Raw genomic sequence first — 25,565 nt, 5'->3', positions numbered from 1 at the left:
TATATATCTTCCATTTACTTTGCCAATTAACAAATAAGAGAGTTGATGTATAGATGTTAACTAAAGTTATTGACCTTTATATATGTCTTAGGATTTCTATTACTGTGATGAAACACCATGAGCAAAAACCCAGTTGGGGAAGAAAGGATTTATTTAGCTTACACATCAACATTGCTGTTTATTATTGAAGGAAGTCAGCACAGGAACTCAAGCAGGGCTGGAACCTGGAGGCAGGAGCTGATGCAGAGGCCAGGGAGGGGGAACTCCTTCCTGGTTTACCCCTCCTGGCTTTCTTGACATGCTTATAGAATCTAGGACCACCAGCCTAGAGATGGCACCACCTCCCATGGTCTGAGCCTCCACTCATTGATCTCTAATTTAAAAAATGCCTTAAAATTGGATCTAACAAAAGCATTTCCTCAACTGAGGCTCCTTCCTCTTTGATGACTCTAGCTTTTATCAAGCTGAAACACAAAGCCAGCGAGTATAACCTGTGGCTGAAATCCTTAACTGTGAATTAAGATGGTGGTGTGATATCAAATTCAGTGAGTGCTTTTGGTGAGGACTAGGGGGAGTTTCCACCAGACCTAGCCTAGGCTACCCTATGCTGGGGATGGAGGACACCTGGAGCACTAATTTTCTCAATTCTTCTTCATTTGTAGTTTCAGTTTTTGAGTGTTTTTGTTAGTCACACATCACAATTAATTTTGGATGGGTCACAGAAGATGTGGAAATTGTTGGGACATAGGTTATTAACTTATTTAATTTCATCTAATTTAAGCAGTCTTCGACATCCATAAAAGGCTTAAATTAATATCGCAGATTCAACAGGAACCACCATCTAACTTTTACATGTTTGTTGGTGTCTATGTAATGGTCTACTGTGTGCTCAATTCCTGGTCTGTAAAAAGTGAGCACAAGAACAGAACTTATGTCCTGATATGTCTTTGCGACATAAACCAGATAAAAGTGATGAAGTTGTACCTCTTATACTGTCAATAAAGAAAGACTATTTTCTATGTTTTTTAAAAAATATATTTTAATTAGCTTACAGAATTGTACCCAATATTTTGGCAGATTAACAGAAAGTGAATTATAAGAAAAAATAAACAGAACATCCAAATATTTTTCTAATTTGATCCAGTAATGTTATCGTGTTGAATACTTTAAAGCTTTCTTTCAGATCTCTACCTATCTCATTCCAAACTGTTAGCAAATAGTTGGCCCAATGACAGTAGTCCATTATCTCCAGCTGGGTTGATTTATAGTTCCTAAAAGAGGGTCCTGAACATATTAGATGCTCAATAAATAGTTGTATTTCCATTAAAAACAAGCAAGGTGCCAACAATACTTTTAGTTTTTACCTTTCTCAACTTTTTAACTGTCTTCACGCTACAAAAGGCTTTTTGCAAACATTTCATGATCAGCTTTGATGTTTCCTCTCATTTCTGGTGTCTTTATTGCTTTTGCTAACTTATTCTGACTGGTCATTAAAATGTACCTTTTAGGCTTGAAGGTCGCTACTTTTCATTTTCCTAGTTCTTCATTTTATCAAAGATCTCCTCTTCTTTGCCTCTGGCATCTTCTTCCCTGGCTGTGTGTCCTTTCAAAACTGGTCCCTGATTCACATAATTTGCCACCAATGTGACATTAACCTTGAACATTGGAAGCTCACTCTCTTATAAACAACTTTTATTGGTTCAAATAATTGCTACCAATTTGTGTTCCTTAGATTTATTCTACTGGAAATTTGTAACAACATCACCAAAAAAAAATAAGAAAATATATTTATTTTCTTCTGAGATTTTTACCCAGATGTCTTGTTCCAAGCTATTTTACTCAGGATTGAAAGTCTTTCTCTTCTCACTTAATCCAGTCATCTGTTTTTACCCCTTCAAATCTTCAGTAAGGATTCTTTTTAGTCTGGTCATGTTGAATTATGTTGTGTATGACAAGCAGACTGTCTACCATGTCTTCATCTTTATGGCATACTTTTTCCCCCTGTGGAGTAATGAGTTCTTCCCAAATTGTAAATAAAGAGTATTAGGGTGGTTTTAAGTGACCTGTGTCCTCATGCTAATGATACCCGAAGACACAGAAGGCACCGCGGCAATTTCCAGGGGTTATGTTATAGAGCAAAGAATTGGTACCAGATACTGTATATTCTGAATAGTAATCCTCTATCAAATATATTTCTGGCAAAGATTATCTTTTCATCTGCAGGTTTCATTTTTACTGGACTGATTGCTTTCTTTGCCTTACAGAAGCTTTTAGCTATGCTACTTCTTGGCATATGTCCAAAAGACTTGATATCTTACTACAGAGACAATTGCTCAGTCATGGTCATTGCTGCTCTATTCACAATAGCCAGGAAATGGAAACAATCTAGATGTCCTTTCAAATGATAAATGGATAATGAGAATGTGGTGTGCATACATAGTATACATATTGCAATTTTTAGAGATTATATATTCTCTAAAATTATATATTCTATTATATTATATAATCTCTAAAAATTGCAATATGTATACTATGTATGCGTGCATAGGAACAAACACCTGTATTTGTAAAAGTACTTATAGAAGACAAGGTCATGAAGCTAAGAGAAGTGGATTTAGAAGGGTAGAGGTTGAGATGATGTAAAAAAAAAAGTACTCATATATGAAAATCTGCTTAAAATCTAGACTTAAAAGGAGAGGTATGACATTTCCCAAAATAGAAGTGATTCAGAAGGCTAGGGCAGCTCCAAGGTTCAGCTGCCATCTGCTGTGAGCGTAGGGATTCTTTATAGGTCATTTGTGTAGTATCCACGACCACCCCCTAGGCATCCCCACCCCCACCCCATCCAGGAATCACCAGGCTTTTCTTGTATGTCCTCTGTTAAGTGTAGCCCAGGTGGGAAAGGTTTCCAGTGTTTTTCTGCCAGCTGACATTTTGCATATGTTAATTTTGATCCTCTTTCAGCAACCCAGGCTCCTGCCACGCTCAGGCCTCAGTAGCTCTAAATATCAACAATAATTAAATTTCAGTGTTCACTCTAAGAAACAGCTTTTTAAAGGCATCAGGAGAACATCATTCATTCTAAGCAATTGAAGAAAAATTAATACAAAATATAAATCAAGATATGTATTTATAATTTTTTCATAATATTTCACAAACCGTCTCCATCTACCCTTCAAGTCTGTAGTTTTCTTTGATTGTAAATTTCCTTTGTACAGGTAAATCTGCCATTTTGTCACTTTCTTATATTTTGTATTTGGTATACTAAGTTCCACTTCCTAACCTTGACCACAGATTAAGCTACTAGTTCTTAAAAGATTGATTGAAGCTTATCTGATGAGTAATATTCATTATATTGTCACCATCTTTATTAAATCTCCATGTAACTGGCTTATTCCACTGTTTCTTTGTTAATGTAATGGCGGAAATTTCAGAGTGTGGCTGAAGACCAGGTCCCTCTCTGCGTGGGTAGATTGGAGAAAATCTACCAAATACCTTGAACAAAAGAATCCATAGAACAAAAGAATCCATTGAAAGTGAATCAGATACGACAATAGAGCTGTCTCATATGGATTTGACATTAGGGACACTTGTAAAAGCATACAAGAACACATCTCATGATAAAATTGCTTCTTCTTGAAAATATGATTATTTAAACATCATTTATATTATTATGCTCAAGCTTTTCATTATTGTATAAAGATGAATTAAATAAAACAGCATTACTTTAAATGTTAATTTTTATTAGGGTTAAGTGTACCTAGCTTCCTTCAAATATAAGGAGAAGCTAAATCCTCCATAATTTTTGAAACCTAAGTAAGTAAAGAAAACACAAAAAAATGAGATCTAATAAATTAAACAATGATATGTACTGGGCATGTTGTTTCTATCTCTTGGCTCATGGTTTAATTTCATAAATAATTACAATGCATTCCATTTAATAAGAATATACTGTGATAAGCATACTGTGTACATTTTCTTTATCATGTTTGCTAAACTACAAATCAACTTTCTCACTCCAGACTTTTTTTTCAGCTCGAACTCCATTTGTTTGTTTATTGTTTTTTATTTTTTTAATTTATTTATTTATTAAGGATTTCTGCCTCCTCCCCGCCACCGCCTCCCATTTCCCTCCCCCTCCTCTGATCAAGTCCCCCTCCCTCATCTGCTCGAAGAGTAATCAGGGTTCCCTGACCTGTGGGAAGTCCAAGGACCGCCCACCTCTATCCAGGTCTAATAAGGTGAGCATCCAAACTGCCTAGGCTCCCCCAAAGCCAGTACGTGCAGTAGGATCAAAAACCCACTGCTATTGCTCTTGAGTTCTCAGTATTCCTCATTGTCTGCTATGTTCAGCAAGTCTGGTTTTATCTCAGGCTTTTTCAGACCCAGGCCAGCTGGCCTTGGTGAGTTCCCAATAGACTAGGGATCTGAAATTTATGAAGAAATATAGGAATCTCTTAAGTTTTCTCAGAGTTTAGTGATGGAGTCAGGTACACTTAATATCAAACCCTGGTATTTCTTAATAGTAACAGCTGTGTTTCCTAAGTTCAAACACTTTCTCATGATATTTATTACAATACTTTGAGCAAGGAGATAACTAATAAAAGCATTATTGAATGGATATAGTGGGGTCTACAGAAGCCTTTAATGGTGATGGCTAGCTTTAAGTTGACTTATTTAGATAATCTTATCTATATTTCTTTTTGTATCAAATTCACTTTTCTCTCTGGATTGCCTACTGTAGACAGTGGAATAATGTTGGTTTGGAAAATCAATAGATTTCAAAGAATAAACACAGTTAATTCAACTGCACTCAAAGTAGGCTTTCTCAACCTAATTCTCTGCTAATCCACCGGTAGATGCTCATCTTGATGTGGAAACATTTCATCATTTCATTTCCTGATAATGTGCTTAGTCATTTCTTAACAGAGAGAGAGGATTTTCAAAGTTATCTGTGCATAATTAAGCTTGTTCACTTGAATAGCCTGCTGCCGTGCATGCAGGGTGCTGGGTCTTGCAATTCAGGAGACCCACAAGGAGCTACGGAGGTTGCTGGCTTTTGTAGACTGAGCCAATGCTGAAGACAAAAACTGAGAGGAAAAAAAAGCAACAAATGAATAATTCATTTCACTTTCTCCTTAGAACACAGAACAAGGAGCTTTGCAGGACAACTGACTCATCTGTAGCGTCCTGTAAATCTCCAGGAGATGGCCAGCCAGGCAGTCAGCCTGAAGACACTCCCCCAGTATACAAGAGAACAGGAGCTCACCAAGGAAGGGAATTTGGGGGAAAAAAAAGTCATAAATACGGTTTTAGCTAAATTTTATCTAAAGTCTACATTTTTTTAAAAAAAAATGAAAATGTCAACCACGCTGTTAGAAATCTCTGGGTGAGCATAGGGGAAAGAATAAGACTGAATTAATAGAAGTGAATATTTTAGATTAGACTCGAGAGCTAAAGCTATACATTTTCAAAAGAAAGCTTCAAGGAAATCAGCTCCAAGGTGTGACTGCTAAACTTTAGAATCAGAGATAGAGACAAGAATGACTTGAGAAGGCAGAATATGATAGAACCTTTGGAGGGAGAAAAGGTTGTGTCTTCCAGAGGAGGCTGAAAAGTCAAGTTGCTGAGTGCCTGGGAAGCCGGAGGGCAGTTTTGTTTCCAGGCCGCCAAGGAAAAAGTGTGTCCAAGTTTGTGAGGAACAGTGTTATCTCTGCTCTGTTTTAGGAGCTTGTAATATACTCATTACTAATTCAAATAGAGATCACTACCTTGTGAAAATTGATATTTTTAAAAAGTTACTTGGTAGACTTCTGATCATAAACTGACTAAGCATTATTAGAATAAAAATCAACAGCTTTGTTTGTGCTGTGTTGTGCTGGGAATCTGGCGTCCTACATGGGATAGTGTTCATTGGATTCAGATCTGTGGGAGGTTCCCAGAGAGCTAGAATGGAGGAGGTGAGATCCATCTAGTGTGTGGCTGGCACCATTCCCTGGACCGGGGTCTGAGAGTGCATAAAAACAGGGTCCCGTGAGCTGAGCAGCCACTCTTCTCTCTCTCTGCTTCCTGATTGTGAGGGAGCTGCCTCTCTCCACCTCTCCTCCACTGGGAAGGTGACAGACCGCCTTCTAACTGTGAGCCACAATAAACTCTTTCTTCCTTCAGTTGTCCCTGTTAGGAATGTTGCCTCCACAACAAGAAAAGTAAAGAATATACTGAGAAAGGATAAAACGGGAAAGGACAGGACTCATGTTTGAGATCTTTGAAACATTTGTACCATAGCTGACTTCTGAGGCCAAGACAGCAGCACTGCACAGAAGCTGCTTCTGTGGGGATGGGACAAGTCTAGCAACAGGCACCGCTATCTCAGACTAATATACCTCTGCCCTTTATTTTCTTAATCTGGAAAATGGGAGAATAATTTTTTAGTTTTATGATGGAAGGATTTATTATTTTGATAGTTTTGATTGGACACAAGCTAGAGATACAGTCTATTGAACTACTCACTCTAAGTCATTCTTAGGTTTTGCTGTGTGAAAAGTGCCAAAAGATTTAGATTTGAGGAACCATAGAAAATTAAAAAACAAACTCACAGATGGTAGACAGCTTTTCTGTAACACCCCACTGTAAACATCTAACTAACACCACAGGATGAGCTGTTTCCTGTAGCTGTTTTTCTAATAAATCAAACTTAAAGATTGAAGCACTGGTATTTGAAACATTTTAACAAGTTTGTATGGAAAACTTTCAATACTGGATTAGAATATTCCTTGCCTTTTTTATTCTTATAACATATATTTTGAGTTTAAAAATAATGTGTTAACATTTTGAAAATAGACACACATAGAGAAAAATTAAGACATCTATTTCTGTCACTTATCTATAGATAGTTAATACACTGACTTCTTTTCCTTCCCTCCCTCTCTGTCCTTCCCTCTCTCTCTTCTTTCCTGCCTCCTTCCTTCCTTCCCTCCCTCCTTCACTGCCTCCCTCCTTCCCTCCCTCCCCCTCCATTCCTCCTCTTTTCTTTTTTTAAAAAGATTTATTTATTATGTATATAACATTCTGCCTCCATGTATGCCCGCATGCCAGGAGAGGGCACCAGATTTCATTACAGATGGTTGTGAGCCACCATGTGATGGCTGGGAATTGAACTCAGGACTACTGGAAGAGCAGCCAGTGCTCTTAACCACTGAGCCATCTCTCCAGCCCCCTGTGTCATTTTTTTTGCTTATATCTTTTTTAAATTTATTTATTTATTAAAGATTTCTGCCTCCTCCCCTCCACCGCCTCCCATATCCCTCCCCCTCCCCTCCTCTTTTCTTTTTTTTTTTGTTCTTCTTGCACCTTCAAGTCCCCCCTTCTCTGTTTCTCTTTTCTGTCTTTTTTTTTCTGTCTGTGTATTTCAAAACATGGAATATTTTTACATATTTTATGTGACATAAAGATACTCAGCATTTCCCCAGATTCCTAATTATTCTTTCAATACCTAATTTTCATGGATACTTAGTATTTCACAAAATGTGTATATATATTAGAATCCCTGAAAATATACACTCACAATTAATGACTTAGGCTCAGTTTTCTTCTCTGAACTGTGGCGTGCTGCAAGAACCCCTTGACTGGAGTGTTCCCATGCACGTCAATGGAGTTCTCATTAGGAGCTCCTAGACATGAATGGAGCACAATCTAAGGGGGCCTTGGTAAGCCTTTAACACCACCGATGACAGTTTCATACATACTGTTCAAACCTGTCTTTCAGAAAGATCCCGAGGGTGCACATGCCTACTAGCAAGTTACAGAGTGTTGGTCCTTGTCCTGGCCACCAGCAGTACTGCCACCACCTCACTGTTTTCAAGCACTGCACGGCAGAATGACTCAGCTCCTGCCATGCATCTAAGTGGGATACATGCGATAACTGAACCAGGTCACACACAACACTCTGAGGCATAGAATCGGGATTCGGCAAACAACTACACAGGCCACAGTCATGATGTGATATATTAAGGCTTATTTCTTACCCATTTCAATGTAGACGACGAGGATACTGCTTTATAACATTTAAGATACCCAAGCTGCTGCCGCTTTTCTTCTATTGTGATATGTGTGTGTGCTTTGGTGTCTGTTTGTGTATGTGTGTGTATTTATTTGTTTATGTATATATCAGTGTATTTGTCTCTGTGTATGTGTTTATGTGCATTTGTGTGCATGTATGTGTGTTTTTGTCTGTTTGTTTATGTATGTGTGTTTATTTATATATGAACGTTTTCTGTGTCTCTGTATGTATGTGTTTATGTGTGCGTGCGCATGTGTATGTGTGTATATATGTGTGCTTGTCTATGTGTTTTTGTGTATGTGCATGTACCTGCATGTGTGTATGTGCACATATATGTATGTGCATGTGCCTCTGCACGCATACATGTTTCATGTGAAGTTCTGCAGCTGATGCTGGCTTTCTTCCACCCCCACTCTCTGCTTTCCTTACTGAGACAGCATGCCTTCTCAACACAGAGTTCACAGGTTGGGGCTATCTTCACTATACAGCTTGCCTGAGGAACCCCACCGCTCTGCCTCCTCGTGAGGACCACAGTTGTGAGCCTGTTCCACCTTGACTGGAGTGATGGGGGAGTGTCATATATCAATCTGTTGATTTCATTGGTTAAGCAATAAAGAAACTGCTAGGCCCATTTGATAGGCCCACCCTTAGGTGGGTGGAGTAAACAGAACGGAAGGCTGGGGGAAAGAAGCTGAGTCAGTGAGTCGTCATGATTCTTTTACTCCAGGCAGATGCAGGTGAAGATCATTCCTGGTAAGCCAGCTCGTGGGCTACAGCAGATTATTAGAAATGGGCTAGTCCAGGTGCGAGAGCTAGCCTAGAAAAGGCTAGATAGAAATGGGCCAAGCGGTATTTAAAAGAATACAGTTTTTGTGTAATTATTTCGGGTAAAGCTAGCCATGGGGGCAGCCAGGTGCCGGGGACGCAGCCCACCACCCCTATTTCAACACTGGAGGTCAGAGAGTTTGATTTTGTTTTTGTTCTCTCAAAGTTGTTGACAACAGGTGTGGCTACAAACAAGAGATTCTGACAAAGGGTGTGGTTAATTAGTATTTGGGGTTTAGAGGTGGATCTGCTCTACCTGGATGGAATAAAGGTCAGAGAATTCAAATCTATTCCTTATATCATGTTAGCGAAGTCTGCTGCAGTCCCTCACCTTTTGGACTGAAGTATATAAGTGTGTGGAAAATAAATGAGGCAGATTCAGCATTCACTGAAAGTCCCTCCTGATGTTCTTCTGTGTTTCTGTCTCTTATTTCTCTTACATATCTATTCCTTTTGCCTAATAATTCTAATCCTCATGCTCCTACCCTGGTACTTAAGTGCCTTGTCTCTTGAGTCCTCTCCTCAACTGCAGTCACCCCACACCTCCTCTTGCCTACACTGTCACTTCCTACCTAACAATTCCTCATTCAGAGCTCTCTTCTGTTTAGTAGAGACCACAGGTGAGCTCTGTCATAGCTGAGTAACCATAAACATTATTTTTAAATGATTTTTTATTTTCTTAGATTACGGTTACATTGTTTCTCCTTTTCCCCCTCCAACCAAACCCTCCTATATACATACCATTCTTTGCTGTCTTCCAAATTCATGGCCTCTTTTCCCATTAACTGTTACTAGTATGTATATGTTTTTACGGTATGATATTTGGTATTGATAACCAATTGATGTGGTTTTCCCTGGGGAAATGTTTCTCCCATTCTCAATGTTCCTTCCTTGTCTTTAAACCTTTGTGTAGGGTTGAGGTCTCATGGGCTTTCTTCATTCCATGTTTAAGAATTCATGTTTGTGAGACTTTATTCACAAAGTTGCTTACTTCTTCTTCTTCTTCATCTTCATCTTCATCATCATCATAATAATAATAATAATTGAGATACAAGGTCTCATGTGTCACAGGCTGGCCCACAACTTGCTAGGGTGCTGACAATGTTGACGGACATCTAGGCTGCTTCCATTCCCTGGTTGTTTGACTAACTCAGTTACAAGCATGCATGAGAAAGTGTGTGCTGTAGCAGAGTCCCTTTTGTTATGACCCCCGAAGTGATACACTTGATTCACACAGTAGTTTTGTTTTTATTTATTTACTTTTAGAAATCTGCATGCTTATTTCCATGATGGCTGTGATATTTTACACTCCTACCATCAATGGACAAGGCAATTAAGAGATCCTCTCTGTCCACATCCTTGCCAACATTTTTTGTCGTTTGTTTTCTTGATTTCAGCCTTTCTCACAGGGTGGAACAGGATCTCAGAGTGCTGTTAACTTTCATTTTCCTCTCCACTAAGACTGTTGAAGACCTTGAAAAGTAATTATTGGCCATTTGTGTCCCCTTTTTTAAGAGCTGCCTGTTGATCTCATGATCCCTGCTGAGTGAGCTATAGGCTCCTTTCCAGGGCACTCCTGTGCTCTGTGATGTTTCACCCTCCCGCTGTGATTCTCTGCCTTCCTAGCTGGTGCCTCTTCAACTCCATTTACCCTGAACGGATCCCCTGTGTTTTATACCATATTCCAGGTTACCTACCACTTTTCCCTCTCTATGTATCTGTTTCTTTTTCTCCTTTCCATGTCCCCACTTAAATGCACATTTGAAAATTTTTATTTTTTTATGTTTATTTTTATTTTTTTTTGTTTTTTTGAGACAGGGTTTCTCTGTAGCTTTTTTGGTGCCTGTCCCAGAACTAGCTCTTGTAGACCAGGCTGGCCTCGAACTCCCAGAGATCTGCCTGCCTCTGCCTCCCGAGTGCTGGGATTAAAGGCATGCGCTATCACCGCCCGGCTTGAAAATTTTTAATTGTGTTTAATTAATTATAATTGCATGCTTGCATCTTTATGTGTGAACAGAAGTCAAAGAACAACTTGCCGAAGTTGGGTCTCCCCTTCCATCATGTGGGTTACAGTGATTTAACTCAGCAAGATTGGTGGCAAATGTCTTTACCCCTTGATCCGTCTTGCTGGTCCCTAAATGTGCAGTTTTGATTCTTCTTTCCTGCTCTTTTCACACATGCACATATAGTGTAGCAACCATGTGAGAACACAGCTTTGGTCTAAACCTGGACCAGTCACTGGTCAGCCGGGTGATTTTGAGCAGTGTATTCTTCTGTTGAATTTGCTTAATTGAAAAATAAAAAATATTAATAGTAACTGCCTCTTAACACTGTCATAGAATTAAATGTTATAATACTTTTAAGTACCTAAGATCTGTGGGAAATAGCAAGCCCTAGATAAAATGTTAACTATGATTATATATCAAATGCATATATAGAGTTCACGTACACAGACATATACACACACACATTGAATGTCTAGACAATAACTGTGAAGATATTATTGTTGCTATTGCTGTAGTTTTTTGACAGTGATGGGATAAAATTCAAACCTTGACCATGCTTATCACGCTTTCTGCAGATGAGTTACATCAGTAGCTCATAATTCAGCATATTTGGGTAAGTTGTGTACTTATAAGTTTTCCATGATAGGTTATAGATGTGTGTATGTGTGTAATGTATGCACATGTGATTTAGTGGACATATATGATCATGAAGGCTGGAGGAGGATTATTTTCCAACTTGTTTCTCTGAGACAGGGTCTCTCAGCCCAGGGCAGGGCTAGGCTGGTGGCTGGCTAACCCCAACAATCTTCGCGGGTCTGCCTCACAGTGCTGAGGAGACAGAGCCATGTGAAATCACCCCTGAGCTTTTCTATGCGTGCCTAGATCTGAACTTAGGTCCTCATGGCTGAGAAGCAAATGTTTTATCAACTGAGCCATCTCTCCAACCTTAGTCACAGGTCCTTGGAAATGAAACCCTTGCTCATTGATCTTCACCTCTTCAGTCAACTGCCAGGAGAGATGCTACTAACTGTCCAGGAAGCACCAGTCTTCTACAGAGTGCTAGTCCACATCCTTAACCCACACAACTGCCGTTGAAAGTGACCCTGACAAGTTCTTAGCCCGCAATTGCTCATACAGTCTGTAACAAGCAAATCAAACTTTTATTACTTTCTAGTAGAAACGTGAATTGAAGGATTGAGCTGCTATCTCAAAACACACAATGCAAAACAATAAAAGCATGTATTCCTTCAGAAATTCAAGGAAGGAAGACATAACACTGTGAAATACCACTATTGGCTGAGATTAGCCTTAAATGAAGGGAATTTCTAGGAATTTTCTGTAATATTTAGAAGCTGCAGACATTTAAAGAGATAGAAGCATTAATTAGCTTAAATCCTCGTATGTGCCAATAGTCACTCAGGATCAGACAACTTCTGTGCTCAGAGTTTAATCTTAAGGGGACAGTGGGGCTGCTGTAAGATTCCTCAAGATGGGATTTCTTTTTTCTCATTAAACTTGTTTTAATGGGTCTCAAAATTCTGTGACAGATTTTTGGTCAAGTTGTTTCCATTAAAAAGTACTGATTTTGAAAACTAATAACTTAAAACTGCCACACACACACAAAAAAAATGGTCCACAAAACATTCTCCTTTCCTTCTGAAGGTTTTACGATGCATTGTTATCATTAACCAGTCTTTTACTATTAAACTTAAATGGCCAATTGAGACAAACAGTTCTGAGACCATTCTTCCACCACTGATTAAGACTGGGGTGGCAGGTGTTAGGGATAATATTCATTTAGCCTTCTGAGCTTTCTGGGTAGACTTGGTGACCTTGCCAGCTCCAGCAGCCTTCTTGTCCACAGCTTTGATGACACCCACAGCAACTGTCTGCCTCATGTCACGAACAGCAAAAGAACCCTGCGGAGGATAGTCAGAGAAGCTCTCGACACACATGGGCTTGCCGGGAACCATATCAACAATGGCTGCATCACCAGACTTCAAGAATTTCGGGCCATCTTCCAGCTTCTTGCCAGAACGACGATCAATCTTTTCTTTAAGCTCAGCAAACTTGCATGCTATGTGAGCTGTGTGACAATCTAGTACAGGAGCATAGCCAGCACTAATTTGGCCTGGGTGGTTCAGGATAATTACCTGAGCAGTGAAGCCAGCAGCTTCCATTGGTGGGTCATTTTTGCTGTCACCAGCAACGTTGCCACGTCTAACATCTTTGACAGACACGTTCTTCACATTGAAGCCCACGTTGTCCCCAGGAAGAGCTTCACTCAAAGCTTCATGGTGCATTTCAACAGACTTTACTTCTGTTGTCACATTGACTGGAGCAAAGGTCACCACCATGCCAGGTTTTAAAACACCGGTCTCCACTCGGCCCACAGGGACAGTCCCAATACCACCAATTTTATAGACATCCTGGAGGGGCAGTCGCAGAGGCTTGCCAGTTGGACGAGTTGGTGGCAGGATACAATCCAAAGCTTCCAACAGGGTGGTTCCACTGGAACTACCATCTTTGCGAGTGACTTTCCATCCCTTGAACCAAGGCATATTAGCACTTGGCTCCAGCATGTTGTCACCATTCCAACCACAAATGCTACTGTGTTAGGGTTGTAGCCAATTTTCTTAATGTAGGTGCTGACTTCCTTAACAATTTCCTCCTATCTCTTCTGGCTGTAGGGTGGCTCGGTGGAATCCATTTTGTTGACACCAACAATTAGCTGTTTCACACCCAGGGTGTAAGCCAGAAGTGCATGCTCACAGGTCTGCCCATTCTTGGAAATACCAGCTTCGAATTCACCAACAGCAGCAGCAACAATCAGGACAGCACAGTCAGCCTGTGATGTGCCTGTAATCATGTTTTTGATGAAGTCTCTGTGTCCTGGGGCATCAATGATAGTAACATAGTACTTGCTGGTCTCAAACTTCCACAGGGAGATGTCAATAGTGATACCACGCTCACGCTCAGCTTTCAGTTTGTCCAAGACCCAGGCATACTTGAAGGAGCCTTTTCCCATCTCGGCAGCCTCCTTCTCAAACTTCTCGATGGTTCGTTTGTCGATTCCACCACACTTGTAGATCAGGTGGCCGGATGTAGTGGACTTGCCGGAATCAACGTGTCCAATGAGGACGATGTTGATGTGAGTCTTTTCCTTTCCCATTTTGGCTTTGAATTAGCGGTGGTTTTCACAACACCTGCGTTCTGACGGCAAACCCGTTGCGATAAAGCTCAAGATGGGATTTTTAACCCAGGAGCATGTTTAAATCAGGGAAGATGATGAAGGCTCTTGACGTCTGGTATTACAATGCCACCTTGGTGGCTTCTGAGAGCTATGAGTAGGAAGCTGCTCCTTCTCAACACCTGTCAGTTGCAGTCTTTGCCCTTCGATGCATGAGCCTGACGCTTTTGTGTCTGTCCTGAGCCTCCAGTGCAATGACTTGTGATGCTTCCTCTCAGTACAAAGAGAAAACACACACCGTGATTCTAGCATACACACATGGTACTAGGTAGCCTTCCTATTGTCTCCATGTGGTGCTAGCTAGCCCCGTGTGCTGGAGAAGCTTCCTCCCAAACCGTTCACCAACCAGGAACTTGAGCTTTGCCGAAGTAATCAGTTTTGCAAATTTTGGCAGTATTGACATTTTAAGAAAGAGGAATAAATTCCAATAATTCAAATGAGGTTATTGAGTGAAAGTGTTGGGATTAGCACAAAGCTTTGTGGAAGTAAAGTGCTTAGAGGAGCTGTAGAGACTCTGTAGAATGGAGGGTTTAGGGGACATTGTCCCTTTAAAGAGAGAGTAAGTATACCCAGTGTGAAGCCCACAGCCACACAGCCATCTCCATTGTTTTTTGTTTTGTTTTGTTTTGTTTGGTTGGGTTTTTTTTGACAGGGGTTCTCTGTAGCTTTGGAGCCTGTCCTGGAACTAGCTCTTGTAGACCAGGCTGGCCTTGAACTTACAGAGATCCGCCTGCCTCTGCCTCCCGAGTGCTGAGATTAAAGGTGTGTACCACCACCATCCAGCCCATCTCCATTTTCAAACACAGAGGTAGAACACTGCTTCCACTCAGGCAAGAGAAGCTTGACTGTTCAGCTTCCCGCCATGCCCATGAATTCCCTTTACCTTCTCCCTTTCATCTTCTTTCTTTCTTGTTTGCCTTGCTAAGAAAGTTTCCCATATTTTCTAATTCCCCTCATTATTAAGACCTCCTTGAACAATTTGTTCTATTTCTTTATATCTTCCTCTATATGAACCCATGTGAGCCATCATGTTCCTTCATAAGAACGAATCTTTCAACAGCAAAATGTGCAGTTAGGAATCCATTAAGAAGCTCAAATTAGGTAATTTTGAAGAACTCTGTGTCTATCCAGCATTGTGAGGTGAGTAGAAGAAATTAATTAATAACACAGTCTTCCTTGGACTTATTAAGTTTATATCTTATTTAGTATTTTTGACTGAAATTATTATACTTTGCTCCTTTAGTTTTGCCAGTAACAGAATATTCTCCTCCTAGGACTGGTTACACATAAGATGCCATGGGAACAAGAGCTCTTGTGCTGTTTAATTACTGTGGGCCTAGCATCTTTTCTCTTCACCTCTATCTTCTTTCAATCATAACCTTGAACGCATTGTGACTCCTACTGTGTTAGTTCCCCCCCCCCCCCAATTATCGGTGTTTGATGCAAGTGACATAAGAGTGTTGTTTTCATTTGCAGTTTTAGGAATTTTTTGTTTGATGGATTGTACATCATGAATAATTAAACAGTGTTGGCTTCTAAATGTCACAAGAAATACAGTATCCAGGAGAGTAACACCCAGTTCTCAAAGGGTAGATTGAGTCTATCATATATAAAACTTACATTTAAGTATGAGGATTTATTTATATAATGAGAAGTAAAAATTATCTATTTTTTGTTGACTCTTGATGTTCTCATGCTAATATAAAATGAAAGATGATCTCATCTGTCCCCTCCACTTCCCCTTAACTTCTACCATCTTCCTTCAGCATGCCACCCTCCCACCTTCGTGTGCTTTGTGTGGATAGCGGGGGAGCCACCCATTGCATCACAGAAAACCTACCATGTATAGGAAACTTTAAAAAGGAATGATTCTTCTAGTTTATTCTTCTAGTTTTTGCTCTTATCCGCCTTCAGTAGCGTTTTAGTAAGGGATGCGGTCTGGAAACCATTTACTTGATATCTGTGCAACACTTCTGCTGCCTGGGTTTAGGTAGGATCTGTGTAGGTGACCACAGTTGCTGTGAGTCTATGATAATCACGCCATGTCCAGGAGACACTGTTTCATGCCGTTCCTCCCCATTTCCTGGCTCCGATATTCTTTCTACCTCCTCTTCCAGGATATTCCTTGAACTTTGGTGGTGGTGAGATCGATGTAGATGTTCCCCCTTAGGGTTGAACATCCAGTATCTTGTCCTCAGCACATTAACTAGTTATGAATCTCTTCAAATGACTGCTGTCCGCTACAAAGGGAAGCTTTTGGGTAAAGGTTGAGAGCAGTACATGTTTGCAGTCTGAAAAGAAATATCAAAAAGGCAACGTGACGGCAGAGTTTCTGGTAGGACAGTGTAGGTAAGCTAACGGTGGGACTGTTGGAAAGGTTATTTGGCTTTGAAAGACCTTCAGATGAAGGTATCCTAGAAAAGGTAAATATCATAGTCTAGATGCTACAAAGAGTTGGAGAGTCTGTAGCCGTTGTGAACTGCATACCGAACTGTCGCTGATCTCTTCTAAAACAATATGGCAACACTACAGAGGAGACAATGTTCCCTCCTCTGCTAAATTCTTGGCCCATGGACTAAGTGTGTGGATGGAATTTCCATCCACACAGAAGGGACAGTTTGCAAAGAAATGTCTGGGTTGAAGGTGAGTTCTTTAGCTACCAACTGCAAACAGCAGAGGAACCTAGGGATAGTACATGTTAGTGAAGTATTGCTGGGTGAGAGATGTGGGCCTCGAGCGCCAGGACTGCCAGGGTCTAGGTCAGGCTTGCTTCCAGAAGGTGGCAGCTGTCCTTCCAGTTCTCCCACGCCCGCTGTCAGTCTCTGGGTGGAGGTACTAAGTAATAAATAAGATGTTCAGGGCGTTAGGAAACAATCTTTAGCCTGCTCTTTTTATTTTTCCTTTTAGTGAAGATAGATTTTTTTTCTCATATACGATATCTTGAGTGCAGCCTGTTTCTTCTACTCCTCCCAGCTCTTCCCACATCCCTTCCCATCTGGATCCATCCCCTTCTTTCCTTCTAGTGTTCATTTTCCAAGAATATGATCTTGCAAGAAATAACTAAAGTCAGCTTCTCGGCATCTTATCACTGGTCTGGAGGACCAGCCTGCTGTGTGCGCTCCAGCTGCTGGGATGCCAGAGGGCTAATAACACAGCGTTCTCTTTAATGAGGCAGCAGATTTCCTACCTCAGAAAATTAAGAATGTCACTCTCTGCAGTAATTTGGCAGAGGGTTGCCTTCCTCTTATGAAGTGGCTTCTAGTACCAGTAGAATGAGTGTCACTGTTAGCCTCAGACCTAGGGCCACCTGGACATAAAATATATTGATGGCCCAGCCTAGGTCTCAGGTGAATGTTAGTGTATTGTGTGTAATTTTTCTTGTCATCTTTCCTGTATTTACACTTTTAAAATCCATCTTCCAAATTCAAGCTTGTTTTTATTTGGCGGTTTTAACTAGCCTGAGGTTAGATCATAAAAAAAGAAAAAATATATTAAAATTGGCTTCCATATATTTGAAAACAATAAAATTGAATCCACAAATGACACTGTAATTTGCACATTGGAAAATTGCCACTTATTTCAAGCAATTTGTCACCAGACCAAAAGAACAACTCTCCAGTTTGCATTCTTAAAATGTTTTATCTGTATATGTGTACATATAAGGAGATATGTAAGTATAGATTACACAGAAATATGTAGCATTTAAATGAAATGTTCAGAATTATTTATGAGAAGAGAAAAAAACTAGAAGCCACTTCCTTGATGTGAGATTAGTCTGGTGTACAATTCAGTCAATACATTGAATTACTTAACATCTAACCAATCAGCTCACTTACATTTCAGGAATATGTGTAATGTTATTATTATTTTCATTTTTAGAGAGGCAACTAAATTTAGGAGTTAAAATCAGTTTGCCAAAAGTAAAGCATCATGTATTATGTCTAATTTTTGCTTGCCTGTCTAACTACTTATTATGACAGACTTCATGGGAGTAAATAGTTCATCTTGTCCCCATATGAGTCCCCAGATCTTAATGATAAATGATACATGGTAGGAGCTCAATAATTATTTATGACATTAGTTATCGAATGATAGATTTTCATAGCCTTAGCAATTACTGTTATCAGCCCTCAAGTGTGCGATTTATCATTATTACTAAGCATTGTATTCTTTTTTTTTTTTTTTGAGCCAAAGCACTTTATTCAGGGACTTGGAGAAAGGCTCGAGAGGGCCACTATGTCTGCTCTCCTCCACTGGGCAGATCATTGAGGTCTGCCCATTTCTAAGAGCTAAGCATTGCATTCTTAGTAATATTTGTAGAATGATTTTCAATTGATGTAAATACTTTAATGCTTGCATTTGAGACAGTCTGTAGGAAAGAAGTGCTACCTGCTTCTGGAGCTCAGTTAATTGGATCTAGTTGTTAGTGAGACAAGTGCTGCTCTTTAGGGGACGTGTTCAGACCTGCTAATGGGGTACAAGGCAAGATGGGAGCCATTTTCTTCACTGAGAAATGTGTAGCGTTGACATGATATTATGATATTTTATGACTGTAGTTCCCTGCCTCCAGTGTCTTATAAATATTGATTACTTGAGAGCAGAGTGAGATAAACTAGAGAGGTACCTAAGGAGAACGCCAAGAAGACAACTAAAACCCTTGTGGCCTGAAGACATAATTCAACTCAGAAGTAAGCTGTCACTTCTGTGAGACTGGCAAAGCACAGACTGTGGTTTAGAGATGGGCCTACTGCTAGAAATAGGACAGGATTCTAGGGAGGTATTTCCAAAAAGTCAAGAAAATTGCAACAAGATACATCAAAATTATTTTCTTGCTATTGACATTTACCCGGAGGGCAGATTTGAGTAGGTTCCATGTTATAGCTCTTAGAAAATGAACAGTTAGGCAATGTAAATATGTGCATATTTATAATATATTCATTATTTATTTAAAAAAGTACCTAAAAATTCTGTTTATGGTATGTGAGCCTACTTAACATGAAAGGTTTTGATTTCAGAGGCTTAAGAGAATCTGGAGCAAATTGAGAACTGTATATTGAGTGATTTCCCAGGTGATGTAAGGGAGACCATATGAATAAGAAGATCCAGAGGAGACAAATCTCTTGGTGGTAAACCAAAGGGTGTTCATTCTACCCATTGGTAAAGTGACAAGGTTTCATTCTGAGGTCTCATTCTGCCATCTTATGGAGAGTAGATGAATGAGCTTTACCAAAGGTTCAAGGTAGTGTTTTGATATGTTTTAAAAATTCAAACATTTATTTGAGTGTAAGTGGTAGATTTCCAATCGTGATTAGGACTTGGTGAAAGACAGAAGAATCTACAGTGTTAGGTAAATCAACAAGCTGTTGGGAAACTTTGAAAGGATAGTGATAGCCTTGCCTCAGGTGAGAAAGAGGAGAGGAAGACCATGTCATGAGAGAATGACTGACTCATGCTCTTAGTTCTTCACACTGAATAATCTACAATATGTTAGTGATGAGATTCATCAACAAGTTGATATTACATTTATTTCAGGAAAGAAATCTAGATTCCAGTTATGGACATCATCTTTACAAACACAGTGTAAATAAGAGTCAGCGTGATTAATGTGAACATAGTAATGTAGCATAAGTATGTTTTATTTTCTTCTAGGTAGCAGGTAAAAACATAGAAAATGACATAAGTTATTAATGAAGCCCCAAGTGTTGATAAAATTTAAGATATAGGCATATCAACAAGCTTCTGTTAGATTCCGAAGTGAAAGGTACGAGAGAAAAACCAAAGGGAATAGGAGAGAGGAAGCCAGTGGGTGAGAGAAGAGAGGAAGCCAGTGGGGAGAGAAGAGAGGAAGTTGGTGGGTGAGCAGGTTTTGAGGAACTCCTACTCTGAGTGTCACATGGTAGAAATGGGGCAAGCAAGGCAAAGATGGAAAGCAGATGTTACACTTGAAAAGGCAGCATTATCTGTTTGACTACTGCATGAGGCATTTCAACAGAATAATTATAACTGAACCAGCTGAGTAACTGGAGGAAATGAGTTCAAACTCTCCTTTTAACATTCTTGTAAAAGGAGCAGACAGAGGGGGAGATAAATAGAACAGGATGGGCCAGGGAGGATTTTGTGTTTCTTGAAAATCAAAATGTCTGTGTTTTCAGGCAGTGGTAACGTGCTTCACAGGCAGGCTTAATTTGGAGACAATAAAGAAGGTCCTGATGAATGGCATGATTTGGCTACTGTGGGAGTAAGATCCAGAATTCAGGAGGACATCGTCCATCCTTGAGCAATGGGGAAGAAGGGAGCAAGAAAGTAACACAGCATGGCTTTTACTATCCTTTCCTCTCCCTAACTGTGTTACATTCTTGAAGGAATTCAAGTTCACGTATACTGTACACCCTAAAACCCAAATCCCAGAAGCAAAAAAGGAGGTTCTTTCTTTTTCTTAAGCTTTAGTAGTTTAATGGCTCAAACATGGAGCCTTAGAACTAGACCGAAAAGATGAAAGACACCTCAGTTGTGAAATCTAGGACCCTCTGCAGACATGTTTCATTGTGATGCGAGAAGGAGTTACAGCGAGAGGACCAGATTCCACTCTTCTCTCATTTCTGCCTCAGAGAAGTGATTTTCCCTCCAGTGTCAGTTCCGAGAGGCCCTCTGCATTGTCTTCTCCAGTCGTGCGTCTGTATCAGCATCACAGGCAAGACGAGAACACAGACCCATATTGACAGCCCAATTAGCACCACAGGACAGGGTACAGGAGAACTGGAGGAAGTATCTTGGATAAATGAAAGAATGAATCTTGGTATAATCTGAGAGAGGACTTAAGATCGAAGAGATGAAAACATGAGCGTCTTGTCATTTGCCTTTTTTATTTTGAGTGTGAGGATGAAGAAGAAAACTAAATTGTTGAAATGAGAAAGACTGATGCTTAGCTAGGGACTGCAGACTCATGATTCTCAACTGTCACTGAAGAGGACTGGAAAATAAGCAAACCCAGTGACTCCAAGAGGCGGGCAGTATGTGGAACATTTATCTAGTTGATTGACACTAGAATTGGTTTAGAAGGATTGGGGCATGCCTGTAGGCTGCTCCATGTTGTAAACCTGAGTATGATGACATGATATGATTTTTAGTTTCAGAATCAGGAGAATGTCATCAAAATGATAAAGGAGACAAATGCATGATTTACTTTACAGAAAAGAGATGAAGAATGCTTTTTCCACTTTAAATTGATGCATTTTTAAATAGTGAATAGAGAATGTGAATAAATCAAATTTCCATCCCTAGAATCAAACACATTAGCAGGGTGTTTGTCATGTTAGCGATACTCAGTACACTCACCAATTTAGATTAAACCAATAACAAGAATAAAAAGAAGACTGATGCCCAGATGCCCTCATGGGTCTGCATAGATAGTTCATAGATTCGTAGCAGCTGCTTTCTGTATCTCATTACATCACGGTCCACACTCAAGGATAACAACGGGATTTGGTCTGATTTAATTAGTAGTAAAATTTGTAATTTATCAATGGGGAATGGCTAGATAATTAGGCTAGGTGATAGTTCTTGCTTTTTATTTATTCTTCTCAATTAGTTAATCAGGATTTTTTATATCTAATTTACTAGGATGAATATTGCCTGTGTGTAGCAACTTCATATTGCCTAGACCACAACCAGACTGTACACTGGTTGTTTTATCCTACGAGAAGTAAAATAAGATCATTTGACTATCAAATACTTAGTATTGGATGAGTACAATACACATGCATGCATGTGTGTGTGTGTGCGTGTGATGCACAAGTTTTTAAATTATAATAATTTTTTAAATTAGACTTTCCTCTGGATATGTCACATGTATTAAATTACCAAATCCTTAAAAAATAGATGGATACTGTTATTATTTAGTTTGCAGTATTCTGGTATTTTAGATGATGGAATTAAGGCAGGGGCCAGAGAGATGTCTTGGCAAATGAGAAAGCTTGCTGAGCAAGCATGATAAGTACTATTCAAATTTCCAGCATCCATGTGAAAAGCCAAACATGGTCATATGTCTCTAATGTTAGCGCTGTGGAATGGTTGCTGGGGCTTGGTGGCCACTATTCTAGATCCAGGTTCAGTGAGAGACCCCGTGCCTAGAGACTCGAGCAGAGAGTGGTAGACTAGGACATCTGATGTATTCCTCTGGCTCTTGCATCTTTCCAAGGATGTACCTGCACACGCAGCTTCAGACATTACACCTATGCGCAGCCGCACACACACACACACACACCACTCACACACACAACAGCTGACTTGGGCTGCCAGCCTGCAGTCAGAACCACGGTATGTAAATAAAATCCATGAATGCGGTGATAGCTGAGGAAAAATTCTTATCTAGCTAACGGTTAGACTTTTTTTATGTGAGGGAAAAAGGGAAATACAGCCGCTTTCTGATGGTAACTTCTCTTTGCTTCTTCTTGAAAAAAAATCCTCTCTGAAAAATCTCTCTTGCTCTCTCTTCTCTCTGCAGCCGGTGGTGCCCACTCCCCACCACTCCCCACCACTCCCCTCTCCTGCCTCTGCTCTCTGAGGGCCAAACTCTGGATGATTATAAGTTACATTGTAAGGGCCCCAGCCACTTTCATAACACGTGATAAGTCACTTTGTCTCTCTTAGACCCATGCATGTGGCTCAAAGTTGGTGAGGGTTCCTAGACAGTAAACAGTTGGCTAAACCTTGAGGTTGCCGAGCACATGCGATAAGGTTCATTGCTGCACAGTTATATCTAACGTTGCTTCAACTCTGACCTCGAATCAGCAATAAAAAGCACCTAAGAAAATGACCTCATGTATTTGTCTCTAGGGGCAACCAGATATTGTCTCCAGGGGCAACCAGCCTGTTTTGAATCTGCTCTGAAGTCTAAAGTTAGCTGTTTGTGTAAAAGGCTGTCTTTGTGATTGAGAATCCTATGTCATTCTGAGTAATGTAAAATATTATGTCTATTGATAAGAATTATACAGAGAGTAGAAATCATCTTCAGACCAACCACAGATATATTTGTATTAAGTAGATGGAATACTTTCACGAGATAAATATTATTAAGGAAGGAATGAAGTTCTTAGGAAAGAAAAAGTGACTCAGGAGAGTAATCACAGACAGGAGTGTCTGCTTTCCACAGTCAGTGACTTCACGGCCTTACCATGAAGCTCCCCACCGGGTATCATGAGGCTGATGGGTCAACCTGCTGAATACTAATTGTCACATGCTGTATGCTCCCATGGCAATCTCTTAGCGCATGCACACACACACGCACACACACACACAAAGCCCAGAGAGCTGAAGTTAAACAAACTTGATATGATTCCAGATTAATGACCCCAATGATAGACTACATCAGTCTAACTACTCTATAAACATGTGCTGGCGTAGGGTGGCCGTTCACATAGGACTTCACTATTGCACAGCTGCTAAGGTTGAGTAATGGCGTGCAGTAACTAGGGAAAGGTTTATAGTGTTGGACCAACCACTTTACAACAGCACTCACCACTTTTCTGATTATTCATGTCTTGGAGAAAATGAAAAAGATACTAAATATTGCACATTAAATACTGTGGAACTGATAAAATGACTATTTTTGCTCCATTTCCTTTATCTTTCCTATTAGGATGCTGTGTTAATCTTTTCTTTTATAAATTTTCAATTACATTTTAAGTACATTTTGATACTTGTCTTATCTCATATAACATTAAATTAAGACCATGTTGTTCTACATAGTCTTCAAATAAGATTTGGTTTTGGATACAACATTTTCAAATAGATTTATCTTAATACAATAAATGCCTTTTGTTTCTGGATATTGTGTGTCTCCCAGTATTTTTTTTTGTGAAAAGTTATGCAGTGATAATTTCAAAGACATAAATCTTGAAAAAATTAGTCTCACACTTAAATGTTGAGTTGTTCACTTAAAACATGTGGAGAGTTTTTAAGACTCTCTGAAGGACACTTCCGAATTGCATTCCAGGAATACGATGGCAGCAGTTTATATTCTCAGCTACAGCGTGTGAAGATACGGTCTCGTCACACACTAATTAGCATGAGTATTTTAGTTTAAGCAGTTTTGGCATTTTGAATCATGAAAAATTACATTTCATTGGTGCATGCTTTCAACTATTTGATATTAAGAAGAAGCTATGTTTGTTGGTGGGTTTTGTTTCTTTAATGAATTGCTGGAGTTTTTTTTTATCTTCTTTTTATGAATTAACTGGTAAAGAATTCATTCCTCCCTACTTTCTTCTAAATTACCATTGCTTCCCCAGTTTGGGATATTTGACTACATTTCATTAATACAAACTGATCAAATGGTCCTATGTGTACTATTTTGAAAATGTTGATTACCTGTGTGGAAGCATCTCCCTCATTGTCCAGTCATAGCTATCCGTATGTGTTCATGACTTATCTGTTATTAATCTCGATATCTCTAAATTCCCTTTTATCACACTTAAGGAAGACTCTAACAGTTCTTTCTAAAATAAGTTTGGAATTGTGAGGCATTAAATTAAACATATTGACTATATCCACCTTGTTCTATGTCTTTGGCCTTGAATACTCTTAGATTCCCATATCAGCTCACCCCCATTGCCATGCCCCCAATACACTAACACAAGTTTCCAGTTGCAGCGAATTATAGGAATAGTTCACAAATATCTCAAAATACCACATAGCTATTTCAATTAATCTTGGTTGAATCCTTCCTTTGGTATTTTGAATGTTATATATTGGTTCTTGAATGTGTCTGTTCTAGGTTATTTCAGATACAGTGGTGAAGAAATATGATTGTAGCTGGGTGAAGTGAGGCAGAGAGTCTCACCCCAAACCAGGAGAACAGAAAGCACAATGAGATCATTAATTGTACACTATGAAACCACAGGTAGGCAATGCCTTCTTTTTGTTTTGTTTTGTTTTTGAGGCAGAGCTTCTTGGGGTAGCTTTGGAACCTGTCCGGGAACTTGCCCTGTAGACCATGCTGGCCTTGAACTCATGGAGATCCGCCTGTCTCTGCTTCCCTAGTGCTGGGATTAAACACATGCGCAAACACTACTTGGCTTCTTTAATTATTTTTAATAACTATTATGTGGATATAATCTTAAGCCACATTAGGAATTAGGTGCTGAAGAAATATTTTTGGAAAATTTGGTTTGGTGTCTTGTTGCACACATAGGATTAAGCCTCAGAATTTACCCCTGTATAACTGACCTGTATAAGTCAGTTTGAGTGGCCGACTCCAGTGAAGAAGCCGGTGATTACCATTGCTTCAGTTTGCGCATCTTTGAAATTCCTACTTTACAGTATCTGTGTGCACGGCTTAGGTGCATGAGCTAGGACAAAGACAGTGGCAAAAAAAGGTGGTGATGAGTGTACATCCTTCTGATGTCACCTCCCCGCTGTCTCTGAA

At 39.7% G+C, this 25,565-nt stretch overlaps 1 protein-coding gene and 1 pseudogene across 9 annotated transcripts in view; one reads left to right on the top strand and one right to left on the bottom strand.

Annotated features, from left to right (window-relative positions):
- Nlgn1 (neuroligin 1) overlaps positions 1-25,565 on the top strand; it is an 856,909-nt gene that overhangs the window by 50,323 nt on the left and 781,021 nt on the right. The window lies entirely within an intron of this gene.
- LOC142836444 (elongation factor 1-alpha 1 pseudogene) lies at positions 12,534-14,117 on the bottom strand (annotated as a pseudogene).

Source organism: Microtus pennsylvanicus, chromosome 16, assembly GCF_037038515.1.
Source record: "Microtus pennsylvanicus isolate mMicPen1 chromosome 16, mMicPen1.hap1, whole genome shotgun sequence".
Lineage (NCBI taxonomy): Eukaryota > Metazoa > Chordata > Mammalia > Rodentia > Cricetidae > Microtus > Microtus pennsylvanicus.
This window is presented reverse-complemented; position numbering and strand designations above follow the sequence as displayed.